This window comes from Myotis myotis, unplaced genomic scaffold, assembly GCF_014108235.1.
Source record: "Myotis myotis isolate mMyoMyo1 unplaced genomic scaffold, mMyoMyo1.p scaffold_m19_p_16, whole genome shotgun sequence".
Classification (NCBI taxonomy): Eukaryota; Metazoa; Chordata; class Mammalia; order Chiroptera; family Vespertilionidae; genus Myotis; species Myotis myotis.
Genome location: NW_023416320.1, coordinates 44,767,913 through 44,792,531, shown reverse-complemented (window position 1 = coordinate 44,792,531; position 24,619 = coordinate 44,767,913).

Below are 24,619 nucleotides of genomic sequence, written 5' to 3'. Positions count from 1 at the left end.
AGCATTATCCTGACCTTCTAGCTTCTGTCACTCTTGTAATTGGTCCTTGATCTCCTTAGTTGTGCCTTTCCAGGTTATCAGAGAGGCCTGATTTCCTTTCTGGGGTTTCAAACATCTAGCTTCCTGGTTTTCCATGAAGATTTTGGAATCTACTACTACACCTTGCCTCATTCTTAAGGTTTCCCACTGTTCTCTCCAAGTTCTGCATTCTGTTCTTTTAGTACCTGCCCTTTCCAATATGATGGAGTCAGACTAGGACTTTCAGACAAGAAGAAAGGCAGCTACACTGGGTTCAGACTCATCCTCAGCATAGTGTTGCTCCCAAATTGAGATCTAGCATCCACATTCAGAACTTGGTAGCTGCATTTTGAAGTCAGTGGGTGTCTAAGGGATGCTATTAGCTGGGTAGAGGTGTGAGTATCTTTAGTCATTCAGTGACTCCCAGAAATGTATGTTACAACAAATTTTCTCAGATGAAAGTTCACAGATTTAGGCTGGCACTTAGCATTATGATGTGAAGACTTTTTCTAAGCACAGCCTCAAATAGAAAGAATATATATATATATATATATATATATATATATATATATATACACATATATATGTATATATGTATGTATATATATATACACATGAGTGTGCATGTATATAAATGTGTTAGGAAAAAATGGTAGGCAATAGACAACTTTTTCAGTCTTCTAAGTTTAGGGTGTGTGTGTGTGTGTGTGTGTGTGTGTGTGTGTGTTCTGTGACTTCGGAGTTACTAATTCCTAACATCAGACCTTCCCATTTCCAAACTTAAGTGTGATAACATATTAGAGACAAATGAAAATGCTTTTATTTTTCTGTTATTTCTATTCATTACATACCTGTTTTCACTGCCTGCATGTTTGGCCTAAGTTCTGTCACACAACTTTTAAGCAAAAACAGATTAGAAATGAAATAAAAGTTGGCTCCTCATTTTCAAGAAAAAGTAGCTCACATAGTGTTGATCAAGTCAATCCTGGGATTAGTGACTACGTCTGAGCTGAGATCACTGTCATTATGTGACTCTGGCCCACCTGAGATCTAGAATGTTAGATTGGAAAGAGAATTCTAAATGTGGGGGGCTCAGAATTGCTTCAGACATTCATTTCATATGTAACGTTTCCACCAACCTCAGACATAAAAAGTACTGAAAAGACTCATTTCTGAGAATGGATGGGTGTCACCTTGGCAGTCTTAGATGGACAGGAGTAAAACTAGAGTCTAGAAAAGGATACATTGGCTCAAGACAAAAAAAGGACAGATATGTGCCAGACACTCTTGTAGATGCCAAGTGTGTGTTACATCATTTGGTTCTCACAATAACCATTTGTAGTTGGCATTGTTATTCTCTGTGTAACACATTGGGAAAATTAAAGCTGCTAATGACTTAATAAAGCTCAGTTTTCTGCTGGGTGACAGAGCCAGGATTTAATCCATGGGTTGTTAGATCTCAAAGACCAGGCTATTTTTCCCTATATTGTTTTTGTAGCTAATTTTTATGGAGCCTTGGGCCATTCTGAGAACCAAGTGAAAGCAGTAGTGTATTTTCCCAGGAAAAAAAATGCACACATAACCACAAATACATATGCACACAAATATATATATATATATATATATATACCCATGTTTCTCTATCATTCTTGAGGGCTCATTGGCCCCAGGAAGGTTGCATATAGGTTAAAAATCTTGTGTATATGCCATTTCCTGTTAATTGGAGGCAGTGTGTTCCAGTGGTTTAGAGAGCTATCCATAGCAAATGTCCACATGACTCCCTTACTCTACCATTTATTATAGGTGAGAACTTATGAAATTAGTTAACCTTCTTGTGCCTTAGGCTCCTCACTTATAAAGCAGGAATAATAGTAGACGTAACCTCCTAGGGTTGGGGAATGGATTGAATAAGTTTTAACATTATACGTGGAATCTAAAGAACAAGATAAATGAATGAACAAACAAAATGGAAACAGACTCATGGACACAGAAAATGGACTGGTGGTTGCCAGAGGGAAGGAGGGTTGGGGGACTAGGAGAAAGAGGTGAGGAGATTAAGAAGTACAAAGTGGTAGTTACAAAATAGTCATGGGGATATAAAGCATGGGGAATATAGTCAATAATACCAAGGGGAACACTATGTAAAGTATATGATTCTCTAATCACTAAGTTGTACACTTGAAACTAATACAAAATAACACTGAAAGTAGACTGTTATTTAAATTTTTAAAAAAATTTTAAGCGTGGAGAAGAACTAAATAGCATATTAAAGAAAGTAATATAAAATTAACAAACAATAATTTTGGATAATGTTTTAAAAACAACAGACTTCACACAAAAATTGCTATACTAAACATCAATTAAGAAGTGATATCATAAATAAATTTCATTCCTTGTTAACAACTGTAAAATACCTGTCCTGCAAAATAATATCATTCATTTTTAAAATTATAGTGGAAAAATATTTGTAAATAAAGAAAAAGTTTTACACTAAAAGCTTTTAGGAGAGTAAGTACTCAACGGTATTTAACCAGTGTTTTCTGTTTTCATTGATGTTGACTTCCGAGCGCTAGACTCAGGCAATACTTTTTCGAGGATAACCTTAGGATGACGGATGCAACAGGGAAAGTCCAAAGCATTAATAATTACAATACTTGGAGGAGAAAAATCCATGTGTTGGACAATGCACCTGCCATCCTTATAGATAATGACTCTTTGAATAACAGGCCAGTGGGGACTGAGGAATGAGTGCATTTTTATCTCCCCAAAAGCATTTCCATGACACTTGTCTCTGGAGAACCAAGATGCGGAGAAAGAGAGAGATTAAACAAAACATCAGAAACTTGTGACTTATAACTTCAGGGGAGAAAACATTGCAGAACGCCCAGCAATTAGTGATGAAAGAACATTACTGTGAAGCTCCTTTGGGATGGAGCAGAAGCCTTCAGAAGACTTGATTTGTTTCCATTTAGAAGAAAAAGGTAGATGGGAAAATCTGGCGACACTTTGATCAGCTGGGACAAAAGTAGTTCAGCAGTCATCGTACTGTGTAAACACATCTAGTCTCTTCGTTAAGCCGAAACCGGTTTGGCTCAGTGGATGGAGCGTCGGTCTGTGGACTGAGGGGTCCCAGGTTCGATTCCGGTCAGGGGCGTGTGCCTGGGTTGCGGGCACATCCCCAGTGGATGTGCAGGAGGCAGCTGATCGATGTTTCTAACTCTCTATCTCTCTCCCTTCCTCTCTGTAAAAATCAATAAAATATGTTAAAAAAAAAAAAAAAGAGTAGCGAGGGGGATAAAAATGTGTAAGGAAAGGGGAGCCTGCATATTACCTGTTTCCTATGTGTATAATGTTTACACAAAACATCAGAGATTCTTCCAACACGGAAAAATATTTTAGGCTTCTTGGACATATCGATTGGTTACTTCAACCACAAGGTTATTAAAATAGATTTCTTTCCCCTACAAAATTTGCCTTAAATTCTCATCATCATTTTATTTGTCTATTCTTCCTTGTATCCTTTTCTTATTCAAGGCAGCATTCCAGATGCATGGGGATGCAGCTATTCACCTGCTATGCCCACCTAAGGGGGAGTCACACTGACCAAAATCATAGGCAATTCAGTTCAAGAATTAACTCATTATGATACCAGGAGGATCCTGTAGTCTAGGGCAGTGGTCGGCAAACTCATGAGTCAATAGAGCCAAATATCAACAGGACAACGATTGAAATTTCTTTGGAGAGCCAAATTTTTTAAACTGAAACTATATAGGTAGGTACATTGTTATTAACTTAATTAGGGTACTCCTAAGGCGTAGGAAGAGCCACACTCTAGGGGCCAAAGAGCTGCATGTGGCTGGTGAGTTGCAGTTTGCCGACCACGGGTCTAGGACTTTATGAAGACAACTAAAGGATTTCTTGGAAATGGCTGAAGTCTCACCCGCCTATTCACTCATAGTGAATGCTTAATGTGTCCCAGGTGGCCAATTGTGAAAACTCTGGCAGTATAAAAAGATGATGAGGCATTATTCCTACCTTCAGGAGGTTTCCGATTAGCAAAGTAAAACTGGAAGGAGAACCTAGGATTTTTGAGGATAAATTCAGGGCTGCTTAGGACTGCAATGACTTTAATGAACTATTTGTTTTAAAAACCTGTAGGGAAAGCACTGGAGTGCCCCTTCGGAAGTCATTGTTTTAATATCTCAACATCAGGACAGTCAAAGCATTTGGAAGGCTTCTTCTTGACAAGCATTCATAGATGACATGTCTGGTAGATGAAAGATCTCATGTAATCCATAGAACATGACTGCTTCATGGCCAGTGCTATACAACATCACGTAACAAGTAGTCCAGCAACTCAAACTAATTAAAACAATCACGATATTTAGTGTAGTATCTCTCAAAAAAGGTAATGGAAGGAGAAGTTGCAGAACGGCTGGCTACATTCTTGGAAGCCACCAAAACTCCTTTAAAAATACCCTTTTTTCTCATCACTTCCTTTCAATTTCTCTTTTATCTTCATAATTATCTCAAACCTCCTATTTCCCTACTACATACACCGCATAAATGCCCCTTCTCCCCACCCTCAAACAGCCCCTGTCTCTCTCCCTAACATTGGCCTCGCTGGATCAGGTTTTTGGCTTTGTTTTGTGTGATGCTTTGCCTTTTGTTTTGATTTTTATATAAACAAGGGAGGATCCAGAGTTGACCTAGCAAGTCATATGTCTCTCTGCTTCGGGAGACAGAAAGACGATGTGTAGATGCTTATAATTTAATGCCTTTCCTTTTATCCCCTTCACACTTGGATGTTTAAGCCTGGAGTCAATGTTGCATGCCCAAGCTTCAGGAAGGTGCTAAAAGCCCCAATCTGCTTTTTTATTCACATAAGAAATTTCTGTTCAGAGTCACCTGAGAGCATACCCCTCAGGCCTGCGTATACTGTAGATTAATTGGATGTTTACTAACTTTAGTAGCAGCAGAAATTTCCCCGGAAGATCCACATTTCTGGACCTCACAGTATGGATTGCACGCGTGCGCTGGGAGGGGTGGGCAGGTGGGAGAGGGCTTCACTTGCTCGCCTCCTCTCAGAGGCCACAGGTTCAGTCTATAACAAAGGGAATGTGGAGGGTGAGAGTTTGAGATTAAAGCTTTAGAATGGTCTGGACTGAAAATAGACTGTTTTAATAATCAGAATGGCTGCTAACCAGTGGGAAAGGAGGATTCAGCAGAGCAGTTAACAGTACCTGTGGGAAGAATACATTTAATGTGTTTGTACCTCACAGAGTTGAAGCTGTTCCATCACCAGGGAAACTATTCTTCCCCTACACACCATTGCGATTGTGTGTGTGTGTGTGTGTGTGTGTGTGTGCACATGCGCGCACACTTGGCAGGGCAAAACCACTCCTATTTCTCTTTTTTCTTCCAGCTAAAATTTATAATAATGTTTCAAGTTGTAAAACAAAAATGTCACTTATTTTAGTGGAAATGCTGTAAATTCATAGATTATTGGAGAATTTGGCATCTTTACAATGTTAACTCCTTACAACCAGAAAGATGTTAGTTCTCTCCTCTTATGCAAATCTCTTTATTTATCAAAACAATTTCTTTTCTTCAGTTATTTTCTCCATGTTTGAAGATGTATTTATTCATTCATTAAATATTTATTGTACATTTACCATGTGCTAAACACTGTTTTAAATACTGAGGATATAGAAGTGAAGAAACCAGACATGATCCTTCCCCTTATGGAGCTTAAATCTGACTGGAGAAAAAAAAGACAGAGAATGAGAGGAAAACAAAGAGTTGTTCTCAATGATCATGCCTAGGAATTTAATGTACCTTTGTATTGAAAAATTTGTGTGTACATTTCAGATTATTTCCTTAAGAGAGAGTTTCAGAAATCAAATTCCTGCATCTAAGATCATGAACAGGCACAAAGTTCAGTTGGTTTTTGCAAAGGTTTAGATTTATTAATATATCCTTGGAGAAGTGATCGATTTTGTCTGGATTACATTGCTGGTCACATTTCATCTAAGCCTTAAAGAATCTGCAAGATTTTCAGAGCAGAAGATGGGAGAAGACATAGAAAAATGGGAAAGTAAGCCGCATTTGAAGGGATGAGTGGAGCTGAGGGGATTTGGTCAGAGATATAGACTTGGTGATGACGCATCACCCAAAACCCTGAGGAGGTTGTGCTCTGCCCTTCTCACACTGCACCCCTAAGAAATGCAATAACGTGCCCTGAAATCTCAATACCTGAGAGTTTCAGGAATGTTCTCTTTTTTCCGTGGCACCTACAGGGCAACCCTGTGGCCACAGTGACCCAATTCCAAAGGGACTCCTTTGGCAGCCTGTGTAGACACAAACTCATTGGAAGGAAGAAGCTTCTTAAACACAGAGCAGCAGGAAAACACTCAGCCATTTGTTTGGAGGTAATTCAGATTTTTCCATGCTGTCCTGAGCATCCGGGGACCTGGAGATAAACTGATGTTAATAGTTGTGCTCATTCCGACCTGAACCTCTCCCAGACCACTGACTTAGCCTCCAACAACAGCTAAATTGCTCCTCAAAAATCCATAAAATCTTTGCATTCGAAGGCTGATGAAAGTACTGATATTTATCATGTTTTGATATATTCAGTGATACTACAGTAAATATTTGACAAATCATTAGAAGTCTCTCAGAAATATGGAGATTGACAGGAGTTGGCTGCCACAACCAAGATGTATGCTTTACCCCTGTGCAATTCAGGTGTCCTGGGAATGTTCTCTGAGGCCTTGGTTTGTGTGCAGGAAAGGTACCAGATGGCACTGTCAGGGGGAAGACCTGTGGAGAAGTGAAGGCAGAGGAGCAGGCTGAAGGGAAGCAGTCAGAACAAAGGCCTCAGCTGACTTCACAGGGACAGGGTGGTGCTGAGCTGGGTGGCGCTGCAGCGTCACCCACACTGACGCAGTGGGATATTCCTTCATGCCTCTGTGTTGACCAGTTCCTCCATGTGGGCTGTGCCCGGGAAGGGGACTGGCCCTCGACAAATGGGCTCTCTTCAGCTGTTTCCAGTGCTCAGAGCGGGGCACAGTGTGAGCTGTTAGCAGCAAGAGGTGGGGGAATGGGTGCTTTGGTGCTGAAGGAAGGGATCTGGGTGACACACCACAGCACCCACTGTGTCTCTTAAAAAAAGAGAAAGCTGCGGGTTTTCATTGCTTGACACCTCTTGTTTCACTTCTATCTTTGCAGTTAGGACTACTACCTCTCCCTTCTGCAGCCTCTGCTTCCAGGACTAACCCTGAACCTGTGGCCTAGAGGGGCCTACCCTTTAATTAAAACAAGGCTGCGAAGCCCATTGTGGGTGTGATGTAATATGAAGGTGTAATACACCCTCAATCCCAGTTTCTGGCACTTATAATTGTTACTGTTGTGGATATTGTGATCCTATTGGTTTTTCTGTGGACTTTATAAATGATCTCTCTGGTCCAAAGTAATGTAATATAGTAAAAAGGTATAACCAGATCAGAGTTCAATTCCATCTTTGCCACTTGTTAGCTCTGTAACACTGACAATTTATTCAACCACACTCATCTTGGTTTTCTCACCTATAAAATCCTATAATATAATTCTAATAATCATAATTTAATAGCATACGATTTTATGAGGAAACATTTGTGATCCATATAAGACTCTTTAACCCTTGAAAAGTAATAATAAAAATGAATAACTATTACAGCAACCAGTATTTCCAAGTGTTTTCCATATCCCTTGTATAATCTAAGAGCTTTGCGTTGGTTACTCATTTAATCTTTACATGAAAACTATAAGATATGGTTATATACTGGGATGGTAGACAAAATAGTTACCAAAATATTAGAGCTCAGGTACAGATAAATCAGAAATGAAAACTGTTGAGACAAATGTGAGTATAGGCACTTCATCATACCCATTTTATAGATGGGGATATTACAACGTAGAAACTCAAATAGCTGCCTGAGAACACAAGGACTATAGGTGGCAAGGATGGGTTTAAGTAGCCTAACCTCACAGACTAAAATTAAAGGGTTTTTATACACTACCTCCCAATATCAAGTTCTAGCCAGGGTTGCTTTCCATCTTTAATTTTATTCCTGACCTGTCAATATAGGAGGGATCCACCAGGCCCAGCCATCAGCTCTTTTCTTACTAGCAGCTCCCAAGCCCTTCCACCAAATACAATTGCTAAGGTTTATTGGACGGAAGTCTAATGCTGTGAGTCACTCTGAGCCAAAGTGATTATTGTAATTATAAGGGATAATAGCAGTTATTAAGAGTGATTTTGGAAAAAACAAGCTAAAAATTGAGTTTATTTAAATAGTCCAATCAGGAGCAGCATTAGAATCCAGACTTGGGAGAAGAGTGACTCCGAGGTCTGCCATAGAGTGAGGGTGACATTAATGACAAAGAAGCCCTCAATTAGGAAATGACTTAAAATGTTATAATCTTGTCAATACTACTTCACACGGGCTCTTTGACAGTGGTAGCACTAACACTGGGGGCTGTTCCCGAGGCAGAATGCAGAAAGCAATACAGAGCATCATGATAGAGACATTGGGCAAGCATAGAAACATATGCAAATTTCTCTCATTTTGACTGAAAGCAACATGAAAATGGAATTCCTAGGGAAGATTTCCCTGGAAACCACAGCTGGCATCTCTACAGCAACTCTAGGTGACTCATGCCAACTATGAACTTGTGAAGTAGAATCACGGTTTGTGTGTGTGGGGAGTAGGGGGTGGGGAGGGTGTCTCTGTGGATCTGTAGTTTGGGGGTGATGTTGGTGAGGAAAAATGTATAATTACCTGTTAAACTTATTCAAATACACATCATATGCATGCATCTCATAGAGTCACCCATGAAAGAATGCAGACGTAGGAGAACACCACCCATGAAACCTTTCCTGGCAAACCCCACTCTGTATCTAAATGTTGACCCACCTCTTCCTTCTCTGTCTAAAAATTCAAGCACTTCCTGTACTTTCTTTGTCTGCTTTGACTTGACTTACTTGTGCCTCTGACCTCCCTCACTCAACATGTAATCTCCTGCTCATGCCTTATCTCCCCCTACTAGGATCTCAGAAAATTTGATCTAACCTATAGCACCTGACCTCTGGCTGACGTCAGGAACCTAATGAATGTTCCTTATTCTTAGTCCAAGTTGATAACTCCTATTGATCTTGTATTGTGCTCATTCAAGTCAATCCAGCACACTCACAGACCATAATAAAGGGACATCTGGGACACTCCAATACTATTCATGGCAATTACCCATTTCTTCAATTTCTATTTTTTCATCCATCCAATAACTGATTCTTTAAAACATATGTTGATTACCTACCTACAGTCATTGTTCAATAAGAGAGGGTTAGGAATTTAAATAGAGTTTAATAAAGGTAGGCCCAAGTTTATGGAAACCAACAAAGACTAGTACAATGCTCTGGGCTAGAAAGAGGAACCCTTACCACTCACAGGGCTGAAGAGTCAAGGAGAAGGGCTGGTTACCTGGAATCCTGAAAGGGTACCTGTGGCCTTCAGAAGAGAGACAGAGCCAACCCATGGTGGATTGACTAGAAAGAGCCAAGACAAAAACATCTCAACCTCATTTTCTCCCCCTTTTAACTCTTGCCTGTGCTTCCCATTAGCCAAAGCTGAGTGGAACCACAAGACAAGAAATCCCAATGATGTCATCCATACAGTTCAGTTTCTGTGATGTAGAGTTAAGAAGTGCAGAGAGTGGACTTGGGGGTGGTGTAAACAAAATATATACAGCACAGCCGCCATGTGCCAGATTTGTGAGATGTGCTAAAAATATAAGGATGTGTGAGTCAACCTTGTCTTCAAGGTGCTCACAGTCTAGTGGGAGCGAATCATATCTCCACATGGCATGTGTAATGAGAAAGGTAAGAGGTGGTTGCCATGGAGACACAGGGGCGCCCATTTGGTGGCATAGGGGTTGGGCATTAGCATTAAGGGATGATAAAATTCTGGAGCTGAGCCTTAGGGGCTGAGTAGGAGTTCATCAGGAAAAGGGGCTCATGCAGCAGGGGAAAGGGTACAGCTTCCGGGCTGAGGGGCTGCTATAAACAAAGCCTTAACATGGTCTGTTTGGTGTTTTATCAACAAAGTCACAAACTGCGGGTGTTGGATTTAGAGATGTGAGATAGAAAAAAAATTAGCTGTATGTCACAAAAGCTCAATTAAAAACAATCCAAGTTAGCCAGGCTAACTTGGTTGAGTGGTTGAGTGTCAACCCATGAAACAGGAGGTCATGGTTCGATTCCCAGTCAGGGCACTTGCCTGGGTTGCAGGCTCAATCCCCAGTGGGGGGCGTGCAAGAGGCAGCCAATCAATTATTCTCTCTCATCATTGATGTTTCTATCTCTCCCTCTCCCTTTCTCCCTGAAATCAATAAAAATATCTTACCTAATAATAGACAAACATGTAAATTGACCGTACCTTCACTACGCTAACCAGCCAATCAGGGGAGTATGCAAATTAACCCAAAAAAAGATGGCAGTTAATTTGCATATGTAGGCTCCAAGCGACGGAGCAAAGCCTGATGGCTCCGGGGCCAGAGCAGTGAAGCCGGACAGCCTGGGTCCCGGGGCCCGGAGCAGCGAAACCTGACAGCTCTGGGGCCGGCTCTGGCCAGAGCGAAGGCCTGGGTCCCAGGTGCCAGAGGCAAACTGGTGCCAGCAGCCAAGGGAAGGGAAGGCCTATTGCACGAATCTCTTCATGCAATAGGCCTCTAGTCTTAAAAATAAAAAACTAAAAACAATGCAAGTTATCTGCTTGTTTTTCTTGAACCCCATGAGGAAACCCCATGCTGGAACCCAATAGTTTCCAGAAATGTTTCTCAGTATTTTTCTTTTTCTCATCTTTGGGACTCATAAACTGCAGGTACTCCCAAACCTGCCCAAAAGAAACAAATAAAATTAAAGACAAAGAAAAACAGTCCTATGTGTACTAATGGCCCAAACCAACTCTTCTTCCCTCAGATGAAAGGAAATTAAGTGGTTCATGTAGCTAATATAGTTGGGGGGTGGAGGAGAGCTGTAATAGATCCATGGTGTTGATGGATACCCTCCTGACCTCTGCTTTGTGTCCTTCCATTCTCAGACGGCCTCTACCTTACAATGGTGAGATTGAGATGGAGCCATGGTTCTAGGCTTCAGCCTCCAGCTTTGGGTCCAAAGGAGGGAGGTCATTTTCCTCAAGGCCTTCAAGATCCTGGGATTTCTCTATTCCATCTGTCTATGCCCCATGTTTATCTCTGGATCACTGTAGGCAAGCAGATATGCTCCACCTCCTAAGTCAGGATTTCAGTCCTACCTGGGTCACATAAAATGGGAACCAGGGATGGTTCCTGAAGACATAAAAGCCAATTCAGCCAATTCCACCACAGCAGCCAGCCTCTACTGTTATTTACTTCATTCTATAGTTCCCACTGACTATCATTAAACCTAAGATTGGGCTTGGAAAACCAGGACACTTCTGGAGGGAAGGGTGCAGATGTGGACATGCTCCAGTGAAAGCTTAGTCTTTATCACGTGCATTGTCTCATTTCATAATCACAGCCACACTCTGACATAGCTGCGTTTTCCCAGTTTTATAGATGATGCAACTATGTTTTAGGGAGTAATGAAGGAGGCTTAATGTCTGTGAGGTTACACAGAGGGAGCAACAAGATTAGGTTTCTAGTTCCAAAGAAATGCTCCTTGTGCCCTGCTACACTGATGGACAGTTCCTTTCTCTCTCTCTCTGTCTTTCTAGTTCTCTCTCTTTACCTGCCTTGGCTTACAATAAACCATGACCTATTCTTTTCTCCTGCCCTTTAAAGATAACAGTAATGAATTGACTCCATTATACATGATTTCTCCCTTTTCATAGGCAATCACTATGACATCACAAAGCTTTCTTCTGTCACTAATTTCAACTCACTAATAGAGTGTATCTGTTTCTTTTTATTTGTAATTTATGTATTAATTCTATAGTGATATTGTTTTATTGTCTATTTCCTTTCTCATATAATTCTCTTATTTAGTCATCTTTGAAATCTTAATTGTCGGAATATATGTATTTGGAGTTATAACTTTTTTTCAGACTGGATTCATCTGTCTTTTTCATGCCATACTCATTTCTTGGGTTCATATTTGAGTTTGTGTTTAGCTATATTTATTTTGCATTGAAGGTCATGTCATTTTGTTAAGCAATTTTTTCAAATTTGTCATAATCAGCTCTGGCTTTCCACTGAACTCCTACGTTGTCTGGAATCCATCGATATTCTCATAGGTATAATCTGAGGTTAGCGTGTTGTAGTGGGAGGGAGAGGGCCATCCCTATAAGGCTTTATAGTCTCATCTTTCTTGGAGTGTTCCTTTCTTTTCTAAAAATATTTTTCTTAAATATGTTTTTATTGATTTTAGAGAGAGGGAGGGAGAGGGAAAGACAAAAACATCAGTGATGAAAGAGAATCATTGATTGCCTGCCTCCTGTGTACCCCCTACTGGGGATTGAGCCCACAACACAGGCATGTGCCCTGACCTGAAATCGAACTGTGATCTACTGGTTCATGGGATGATGCTCAAACACTGAGTCAGACTGGCGGGGCTCTGAAATATTTTTTTAAAAAATTTCCTATATCAGTATTTATATTTCATAGTTGGAAATGAATATATCATTTCCATGAGTGAATATGCTTAAATTTTGATCGTTCTGCTGTTCACCATTCTCTGAGAACATACTATGACTTCTAGAAACTCTGTGTGTGTGTGTGTGTGTGTGTGTGTGTGTGTGTGTGTGTGTGTGTAAATCTTGACATATTCAGGATAAAGTTTTTAATCCCATGGATTTGAAAAAAGTTCCCTTGGTCTGCCTATTAATAATCTGAAACTAGGGGTATTGATGAGACTTCCCAGAATTTTATTTACTTTCCCTATTTTTCTAGGCAGTAGAATCGGATGCGGGAACTGTTAGAGACATTGAGTGTCTTCTTTGGCAGTCACTTCTACTCTTTGTGGGGCTAACATTATATCAAGCTTCTTGCTTATTTGCTGCTAGTGGATTTTTTGCTGACACTGTTTGGTTGATGGTGGGTGGTGGTGGTAGATAATTGGAAGGAAAATGGCATGACCCAGACTCACTCTGCCATCTTACCTGTAAGTCTTCAGAGCTAAATTTCATGCTCACTTACAGCAATCACCTTGGTTCTGGTTCTTGGCAAAAGTGATTCTCTGCTTCACAGATGGGTTGTTGAATCTCTTCATATACAGGGTGTCCCCCCAAAATGTATACTCACTATAACAGCTGATAGCTCAATTTAGGAAATGAAATGTATTTTAATAAACACTGCCTTCATAATTATTCAAAGTATGTGTATACATTTTGGGGGAACACCCTGTATATCATCATAGTCCTCATCATCACATCATCATCAAGTTACATACATGTTTTAAGTCAAACTTACCTCAAATAACTGTTGGAAGTAGGAATGTGGAACCATAGAAGGCGAGAGGAAAAGCAGATATCTGGTTTTCTTCAAATCCAGTTTGTACTTGAAGAAAATGGATCTAGAGAAGTTAAATGGAAGTTAATTCATACTGCTGATTATTTCCCAAGGGATTTTTAGATGATGAATGAAGCCAACTTGGCATTAAGGCCTCAGTAAGTGCCGTGACTGGGAATTGGACCCTCAACCGTTTGGTTTAGGGCCGTGGTCGGCAAACCGTGGCTCGCGAGCCACATGAGGCTCTTTGGCCCCTTGAGTGCGGCTCTTCCACAAAATACCACATGCGGGCGCGCACATACAGAGCGATTGAAACTTCGTGGCCCATGCGCAGAAGTTGGTATTTTGTGGAAGAGCCACACTCAAGGGGCCAAAGAGCCGCATGTGGCTCGTGAGCCGCAGTTTGCCGACCACGGGTCTAGGGGAAAATGCTCCAACCAACTGAGCCACATGAGCCAGGGCTTATTTTCATCTTCAAGAATAAAAAATAGTTGCTAATATTTATCATTCCTGTTTTTCTTTACTAAATGTGAATAAGTAAATACTGACAGGACTGAAGCACGTTTAATGGGAAATTCCGTTTGATATATTTGCTAATTAGTATCAATTAGACTTTGAAGGGACAGGCGAATGGTGTGTTCACACAAATGTCTGAATGTAACAAAGCCAGTCAAGTTTGCAAAAAAAAGTGCTACTGCCCAGCAAGCCAGACACCAGTGAGAGACGTCCTGTTTATGAGAATTCATTGAGAACACAGGGTGGCATACACTTTGCATAATGTGGAGGTCAAGACAACACGGTACAGCACGGAGTAAATGGGAAGATGAGATGAATGGTTGGAAAACACCATTAAACAGGGGAGAAAGCTGGCTTTCAGCAGTCTAGCTAAGGTATCTACAAATAGGAAAGTAGGACTCAGCCAGCACTTTGCTTTCAGAAGGAATTCAGTGCAATTCAACAAATGTTTCCTGAGTGCCTTCTACACCCCTGCAACTGGAGATAGAAGATTCTAGACAGAGTCTCTGCTGTCAAGTAACACATAATCTAGTGGAGGTGTCAATATGTATACAAAGTAATCGATTAATAGGCTGATTGTGATCGATGGTATAATGAGAATAGCATGGAAAGGAATAAATGAATTCTGAGTGTATTTATACTGGATGGTGATTAATGAAGAAGATTGGGAAAGGGGGTAAAGTTGTAATTAATTAAATTAATATGAGATTTCTGAGTATTCCAGAGGGTGAGGGGAGAGGGGGGTTGTTGAATATCAGTAATAGAAAGCTGCTGAGTGCAGGTTGCATTTGGGTACTTTGCCTAGGAAGCACTGGGCCTGTTTAATACATTGCTCTGAGCAAATCTTGTCCTCATCTCTCTGCACTTTTGTTAAGTTGGTACAGTGGCTACAGGCTATTGGGCACCGAAGAAACTGATCTCCTCTGATTGTGTGAAGCAGTGAAGTTAGCCCATGATGAACTGTGTTTCAAGAGGATACGTGACAACTAAATCAGGATAGAGAAATAGCCCCTGACAATGTGGGACCTGCTTTCACCAAACTTGTATTCCAGTGGGTATGACAGATTATAACTAAATAAATAGTAAAGGTGAGAGCAGATTGCAATAAATGCAGTAAGGAAATAAGAGGGGTGGCAGAGAAAACATGGACAGGACTCGTTAGATAAAGTGCAGGGTGTACTAATCAGAATATGAGGGGTCCTAAACTTGAAGGTAGGCCATTGGAGTGCTCCTGATTTTATAGCACAACCGGGAAATAAGTGGTCACCTGATCTCATACCACAACCAGGAAGTAAGTGGTCCCCTGATCGTTGTCCCTCTGGAGAGGTACAGGTAGGCCCGGCAAGAGAGAATTTGGACACGCCATTTAAATGTCCGAGCCTCAGTTCCCTGTCTGTAGAAGGTAAAGAAGAGAGATGTAATGGACGCTGCACAGAAGTCCCTAAATAGGTTGCCCAACCTGACTTGAATAGCATCTTGATTCCTAAGAATCTCAACATTTATTAAAAAGTCAAAGTGACCTTGTGTCTCTTAGGAATACATACATTTTTTTGTATGCTTGTTTTGTTATATTTTTCTCAAATTTTTCCTAATCATGAAACTCATCCCTTTAGGGGGCCATTCAATAAAAATATAGATTCCCAGGCAACTCCCACTAAAGGTTCTGAAAAGGAGGTCTGAAATGGGAACTTGTAAATGACACTAGACATGAACTCATAAGGCCTGAATTCAGTCACGTCTGCATCTGATTAGATTCATTATATTGGACAGGCCATTCGGCTTCTCATCCTTAACATGGAGATAAACAGGGTTGATGTGAGAATAAAATGACAGCCTATCCCTAAGTCATCCAGCACCCAACCCAGCACATTGTGGGTGCTTACTGAGCCAAGTCTGAGCTGTTAATATTTGGGGCTCAGGTGAGCACAGTGAAGTCTTCCATTTTCCTTTAGGAGTCATCAAATAGCCATGGGCCTGAGTGCCCGCCCCCAAATGGAAGTACAGACAAAGTTCAGCTCTGCAACCGAGGGTCCTCTCTGGACTTGATTTCTCTACTAGAATTCTTACAGCTGGGAAAGTTCCCAATCGAAAACATTGACGTTGCTGCTTCTGAGACGAACACAGCTCCCACTGTGCCATAAAGGAAGAAAGTCCACAGACAGCATATCCGGGAAAAAAGAGAGGAAATCTATGCCCAGGCTTGACATCGGGCATTCTGAAGATATCTCCAGTACAGCAAGTTGGACATAAACATGACGAAGAAAGGAATGCCACCTACTGAGTTCCAGGCATCATCCTTATATCAGCCCAACATTACAGATAAGAAAACAGGCTTCACAACATTAAATAGGTGGAACTTCAAATGGGATTCTAACGGGCACAAATGGAAAGTCCGGAGCTGGGGCTAGAACTCTCGTCTCTCTCATTCCCAATCTGACATTCTTTCCACTATGCCAGGATGAATATAGCACCATTATTTGATTGTAAGTGCTCAGGAAGCCCATGCCCATGTTAAAATGCTGATCTAGAAAATATAGCCCAAAGTCCTAAGATGTGGGTATATAATTCACTCCCTGATAGATGATGTGGTGAAACAAAGAATTGAGTTAGAATTCATGGTGTAAACTAAAAGTGACATCCCTAGCTTGCTGAACCTTTGTCAAACAACATGCTACTCACTGGACAGCTTGGCATCTCCTGGCTGATGGCAGTGGCATGGGAGACTTCATAAGAAGGGAGGAGAAGCGAGGGGGTGGTATAAATAACATGCATGAATTGCTGGGTGCTCAGTAGCTCATGAAGAGCAAGCCTTTGTGATATATGGTGACCCTCATCTGAGACCATGGGGCGCTCATAAATGCCAGCGAGTGACAGATGACTATGCCATCTCCAAGCCAGCGCTCCAAAGCCCAACTCCTGCGCTTCGGCAGGTGGGAGGTCGAGTTGCAGAACGACAGAGGGCAGCTGACCGTCTGTCCGCTGCGTGAACTCACCACTGCACATCCCACCCCCCTGCAGCCCTAAAGTAACTGCTTTTTCCCGGATGCCCATCTTTTATTTCACCTTTGTTTATGCTACCCCCTTGCCTAAAACACTCTCTCCTTCTTGTCACTGAAGCCAGAGTGACATGCTCTAATGTCCAGTGCAAGCTTTGCCATTCCCATTAAGCTTTTCCTACTCCATCCAAGTTGGCCTCATCTGTACTTGCCTAACTTCCCATGCATTTTCTCAGTGCACTTAGACGCACTAATAAAATATGATTATAATTGCCTTTATGTGCTTGTCTCGTCTGCTAGGCTCTGAACTCCCTGAGGTCAGGGAACCTGTCTTTTTCTTTTCTTTTTAAATCCTTGGTGCCTGACATACAGCTTACATAGCAGTGCTTCTCAAATTTTAGTGTCCATCTGAATTACCGCGGACCCAAGGTTTCTGCTTCAGTAAGACTGTGGCCGGGTCTGAAAGTCTGCATGTCTAACAAGTTCCCAGGTGATGCTAATGCTGCTGGTTTGAGAACAAATTTTGAGACCCACTTGCCATGCCCCATGGTTAGTTCTTACTAAATACACTCATGTTATCTTTCATAAGTGGTGACGAGCATCAGCTACGCAGTCACCCGGAACTGGGGTTGAAATCACAGTTCCCCAAGTTGCAAGACCTTGGACAAGTGACTTAAGCTCCCCAAGCCTCGGTTTCCTTATCTAAAAAATGGGTGCAATAAGAAAATACTAAAGCATTTCTGATGATGCTCCACCTGGCGTCAAGCTCCTGCTGGTTTTGAGCTGGACGTAGCAGCACCAGGAGGAGAAATGGAGACATGAGAGAGAAGGCAGGATGCAACAGCTCAGTAATCCCCGAAGGAGGACCAGTCTCACACACGGAGCCCGGCAGTGACTTTAATTAAATACTACACACATTTTCTTGCTGAAGTATTTTATTTGCTTAACATAAACTGATAAGAGATCAGTAGGGCACGACAGCCCCCAGGGTGCTGAGAAGAATGTTTTGAATTTTGTACATCAATCAAGCAATTCATACACACCCCCTCTTCTGCGATGGCGTACAGAACTGAGTCTGGCGGGTTTTCCATCGGGGCTTCCTACTGAAACCCTCTCATTAATAAATAATCAGCCTCTACTGATCTGCTCCTACGCCGCCTTCCAGAGCAGCTGTTTCCTCCTGTGTTGTGATTTAAGTTCTGCTAACAGTGATGAAAACAGATTTGTGTTGCTTCTCTTCTCATTAACCTTATTACGGAGTTGGGCTCCCAAGACACATACTTGGAAAACATAGATCATATTTAGAAAAGGGTGAAAACTTTTTTGACCTTGGCTGGCTTGATAGTTCTCAATATCTGCACAAAGACTAACCAAGTTGGCCAATTTTCAAATGATGAGTTTTATGGAGGGGATGCATCGTAGTTCCGGCCTCCAATTTTCCTGAGTGAGGAGACGGAAGCTTCAGAGAATAATAATGTCTAACAACAATTGAACTGTGACTGGATAAAGCCAGGCGCAGTGATTTGTGTATGGTGGGTAGAGACCAGGGATGCTGCTACACTTCCTACAATGCACAGCGCCGGCTCCCCATCTTCCACTCTCTCCACTGCCCCAAAAATGTTAATAGTGCTGAGGAAATCCCAGAACTAGAGCCTTAACTCTTGGTCTATAAAGAAAATGATGGAGCTTTAATAGGGCTATCAGCTCTTGAGTCATCCATGTTCATTGGAAACTATCCCTACTGACCATAGGTTGTTCTGTGGGGACTCAGCAGGTGAGTCTTGCCTTCTGGGGCATTGTCTTGACTGCCTGAAACTTCTCCAGAAAAAAATGGGAGTCAGTCTGTCTTCATGCTACTCAGAGGAGAGGTTATAACTTTGTACAGGGGGTCAGGGAATGGTTAAGGGTAGGGTGGAAGGTAGGGAACAGATGAGCCAAATCCTAAGAGTTAAAAGTCAGCATGAGTGGAAGGTGTACTCCAGGAAGAGAAGGCCCAGGGGAGAAGAAGAACCTGGCATGTTGGAGGAACCACCAGATATAATATGATCAGAGAAGAGAAATGGTAAGAGCTGCGGGCAGATCAGAAAGCTCTTTGTGTCCAAGTAAGGAACTTGAGTTTTATCCTCAGGCCAATAAGAGGTCAGTGAACACTTGTAAATTATCCAAATGTTTGCTCTTTCTCTGCACACCTACCTCGAAACTCAATACCCTCGCCCGGGGAATGTATCCCTGCCTGTCACCACCATCTCTGTCTTTAAGACTAACATCCCTCCCTAGAACCTCAGCCACAGGTGAATTCAAAGCCCCACTCCACCCAGGACTATGGGTTACTTGCTTGCACGTACAAGTATTATTTGTCTGGATCTTTGAGGCTTGAGGCCAGTTTGCTTTTTCTTAAACGCTTTCTGACTATCTGTTTCGGTGCCTCCTAGGGCACTGTGCCCTCCGATTTAGGCTGATTCTCACACCTCTATCCTGTTTCTCCCCAAACCTCTCATTCTCATTCTCATCAGCCTGCCTCATGTGGCTTTTTGAACTATGGGCGGCCAGGTCACCAGCCTTCTCTAGGGTGACCAGCTGTCCTGGTTTGCCTGGCACTGGGAGCACTCTAAAAGTGGGATTTCCTATTTTAAAACCAGAAAAGCCAGGGCAAACCAAGGTCAGTTGCCCGCCCCCTACCCCGACCCATCCTGCAACTGCAAGTAGCTAAACCCACGTAGTCCTGAGGTCAGACCATTTCTAATTCATCCTGCCTTTCCTGCGATGTTTAAGTCAGGCAATTTTGAGTTTTCAAATTTCAAATAGCTTTCAATCCCGCCCCTCCCCACCCCTACCCTCCACCCCCACCTCCAGCTCAGCTTCCCAAACTGGTGGCACCAGCAGGCAGAGGCATAATTAATTAAGCACAAAGGCAAGGTGAAGATAATCCTAAACAGGTTTAAATCCAGCCTGGGGGGATCTATTGTCAGCGGTTCAGAAAGGTAGACAGCGGCAGCATGAGGATGGTGATAATGTTTCCCCAATCACATTTCTAAAATGCTGTCTTCTCAGTCCTGTCCTTGATTTTTTTAGTTAGAAATAATGTCTATGTCCCAGCATGACTTTCGGCCACGTTATATTGTTCCAATGCCTACAGCTGTTTGTACTCCAAGGGCTCGATTGCAGCTAAACTGTGTTTACATATTTCAATTTCGAGGTGAGTCAGCCTCGGGCAGGATGAGGATGTCAGGTAAGATTTGTTTTCTTAGCTGATTTCCCTGCCCCATTTCCTGCCTCCATTTCTGGGGCTCCATGGGGCCGGACCCAGCGGTGGACCAGGAAACATGCCGGTTTAGAAATGCAGAGGATGAAAAGCTCACTGCCACTTTGTAACAGCTTGACGATATTTTGCCGAAATCTGACATGTCCTCACGTAACCCACTGGAAAACACCCATTCACATCCCTACCCTCTTCACCTCCCAGGTTATCTTTTCGTAGGGATGTATCCTTTGAAGCAAGCCGAGTCCAAGCATACGTAAACGGGGAGCCCAGTGATAAAATAAGGATGCAATGGTTGTAGCTTTGGCCCACACATGGAACTGAATGTTTTCCAAGAGAATTGAAAGTTGATTCACAGCTCATCACAATCTGGCCACAATCTGTCTTTCCAGACGCATCACCCCACCTCCATACATGTTATGCTCTGCCACGCAAAATAATTCTCCAAAACCCATTATGCCTTTTCATGCCTCCATTCCTTTTTGGACTTGCTGTTTTCATAACCCCCTTCTGTGCCTGCTAAATGCCTACTGATGTTTTAGGATCCAGTTCAAATAACACCCCTAAAGGTTTTCTGGACTCCAGCAAGGAACTATTTATTCATGCCTCTGTGGGTCAGACCCTAGCCATAAGCTCTGGGACCTGGGCCAATTCGGTATGTCTGGGAGCACATAGCAACATGGTGTGGCAATGAAATAGTGTGTTGGCATGAGGGACCTGAAGCTCTGTGTCAGGCTACTGTGGGACTGATCACTTAATGTCTAAGACTCCTCAGAAGTTGAAAATTATTTTCTCCTTTTCACCGGATAGTCGATTGTGATAGCTTATATTTTTGTTTCTTCGGTCCCCTTTCCATGAGTCTTTTCCCAGCGACAGGTCAACTCTGTTCCTGGCCACAGTGCATGTTCAAAGGCCCTGCCAGTCATGTCATAAAACCCCTTCTCTCTACAAGCAGTGATTGGTTCAAGGGATGGGCACATGGCTGGAGCAATCAGAATCCTCTCCTGAGATTAATATGTAAACAGTGGGAACAGCCATTGGGGAGTCTGGTTAAGGGTGTGAAAAAAGAAGTTCTAGTCCAGGGGTGGGCAACCCCTGGTACGCGTACCAAACATGGCACGCCAGAAACTTTTGCTGGCACGCGAAACCCTCTCTTATAATCTTCCATTTACAATTTTTTTCTTAATATCGACTTTTTTATTTTTCAGATAAATTCAGTGTAGGTGCATCTTAGATAAATAAATAATTTTACATAACAAGTTATCTTAAAGACCATAGACATGGATTGACGAGAGAGGGGAAGAGCAATTTCTATGCCTCTGCCTTAACTCTCCCTGCCTTCCTAGATCTGACCAGTGTTTTGGTTTCATCCACATACGCTTGTGAATCTTTGTTCTCAGTGATGAATTTTGTTAAGTCTTGTAATAGGAGTAGCCTGACGGATGAAAGTAGTAGCTCGTGCATGTCTCTGAAGGTCACAAAATATAAGTAAAATCTCAGTCATCAGTGATGCAGCAGCAAAAGTTCCACTGATAATATCAAATGGAGTCATAAAGTTTTCTGTCAGACTATCAGTGTACATGTATACATTTAAAAATATATGCACTTTTTTAATCATATACTGTTTTTGTCGCTCGAATGAATTTTATTATTTCTTCAAGGTTCTTCACATACGTACACCTTAAGAGATATCAAGTAGGCGTAACATGTTCTCAAAAAATTAGGGTTGGCACGCAGAAGAATTTTGAGTCAGAAATTTTGCTGGTTTTGGCACACACTCACAAAAAGGTTGCCCACCCCTGTTCTAAGTTGAGGCTCAAGGAATTGAGGGTTGTTGCCATGGTAACATGACAGGCAAGACAAGCAGACAAGAAGGAGCAAGTTCTTTGACTCTGCCTTTCCATCTCCCTCTATTGCCTCCTAGTGGCAGAACCTAGAAGAAAGTCAACTGGCAAAGGGGACATTAGTAAGTTTTAACTCAACCTCACAGAGCAGAGCATGCATGGAAAGGCTATTTGGAGCTGAGATGCGATAACTTGTACAAAGAAGAACAAATTTACTTATATGTTAATTACTTAAGTCCTCAAAACAGTCCTAGGAAAGGACATCATTGTCCCCACTTACATCTGAGAGAATAGAGTATGTTACTTCCCACAGGCACACCATTAGTGAGAGGCAGCCCCACCAGGTATATTAATGCTGTTTTTGTGTTTTAGGCAGAGTTAATGCCAATTTGTACAGCTTGATTTGAGATTTCAAAGTCAGTCAGTCACCTTGTCATCATCTTTAAGTTAAATCAACTGAGATTGTTCCTGAGAATGTATGACTTAGTGTGCTGACTACACTAGGGTGCAAAATCCCCAGGGAAATGTCCATGCAGAGCAAGGAAAAGAGCACTCTGTACTTAACCCTCCTCCCCAGGCCTCTCACCTCTCTTCCCAGACAGGGGTTATCACGTGGTGTGTGTCTAAAACCTTGTGAGATAAGATAAGGTCAGCTTGGGGGGAACCAGAGATACATGGCTTTATAGGGCTTAAGCCAACTTCAATTCTGTTTCCTCCGCCTCACAAGATAAGAAACTTTGAGCTGTGTAAGGGAGAAAATTAAAGCTGCAGTCTGTTTGGCACCAGGGAACTAGAAAGATCAAAGCCCCTGGACACCACGAAATGGATGACATCCAGGGGCTTGTGCTAATAAAATGGTTCAACACAGAACAGGCACCTTTGCACCATTTGCCCCAGTATAACGAAGACTTCCTAATGATGTCACCTGTGCTATATAAATGTCTATGGCCCTTAAACAAGGGGCAGCTCTGTAACTGATACAGGAGACTTGCCTGGAAATAAAGATTTTAAGTAGGGTATTCAATTCCACTTGGCTCAACCATTTTGGTTTCCTAGAAATTCACTAGTAAGGCTCATGTTAGTCCAGCCAAAACACAGTGGCCTACTAGTCACCTGGGTTTGTGTTTAACTGGCTACATGGAAGAAAACTGCCCTTCAGTTGTTTGTCAGCTCATGTAATTTGGAATTCATTGCTGCCTATGCAGTTTAAAAATGGTTAAGTTTATGTGATGTAAATTTCATCACAGCTTTTTTAAAAAAGGAATAAAGTACTGATACATGCTACAACACAGATGAGCCTTGAAAAGAATCAATGACATATTTAGGTCATGCTTGTAAAAAGCCAAGAATTTAACATAAATTAGTGGGGAAAAAAGATATATGAAGTTGAATGGGAAAGGAAGGTGGGAGATACATACAAGAAATAGAACTTTTCTCTCTTCTCTTTTATCCTGAATATCTTTTGTTATAACGCTTATTACCAACTTATATTTTACATATTAATTATATATTTTTTAAAGACTTTGTTTGACAAAGTCTAGACTTTAACACACTTTTTTTAGAGCAGTTCTAGATTCATGGCCTAACCCTATCTACTTCTTATCTAGTCCCAAATCTAGATCTCACACAAATGCTATGGATTGGAACAAAGTAAGTCACATTTCTACCCATAGCCATAGGAAGGCTAGAAATGCATTATGGGGAATTACAGTTTCTGAAATATGGAAGGCCATCTAGGAGAAAGTAGGGATGAATGTTGAACAAGTCAGTCTATACACTTTCCACAGTTTTACAATATGGATAAGAGATTAGAGAGAAGCCAGATTCCGAATCGTTGATCAGGCTGCATAGAACCTTCAGCCCCCCTTTTGTTATTTTTGATCATCTGAAGTAGTCAATACATCACTTTATGGGCCTTCAGCCAACTTCAATTGTGTATTTTTGTCACTTGCCAGAGTCCTGATACAAACTTTAAGGTTTCTTCCAACTCTGATGTTCTTTGTTTCATTTTACTTTGCTCAAAAAAAGTTACCAGAAATGATTTTGGTGGGAAGGAAATGCAATATTAAACAGGAATGACCTAGGTCAAAACTGTGAATAACCTGGAATCTATCTCTCTCTTTTCCTTTTATCCTATTATCGTCCCGCAACCTTACTTTGGCTTACCATCTCTAGCAGGAGCAGTGTGCTCTAAATGAGCCATAGGATATTTAGTTTGGCAAATTTAGAAAAGATTTAAGCATTTTTAGTACCCTCGTAAGAGGACTCTAGACCTGTCTAACGATTAGAAGTTCAATAGGACAGGTTACAGGGTGTAGACAAAGGGATAGTTGAGTTGAACTTCTTTTCCTTGGGTAAGAAGATGGAGATAAGAATGTTGGGGTAGATGACAGTACCCAGGGGGAAAGTTATACTAGATAAAAAGGAAATACGCTCTTTTTCTCAATGCAGTATAAATG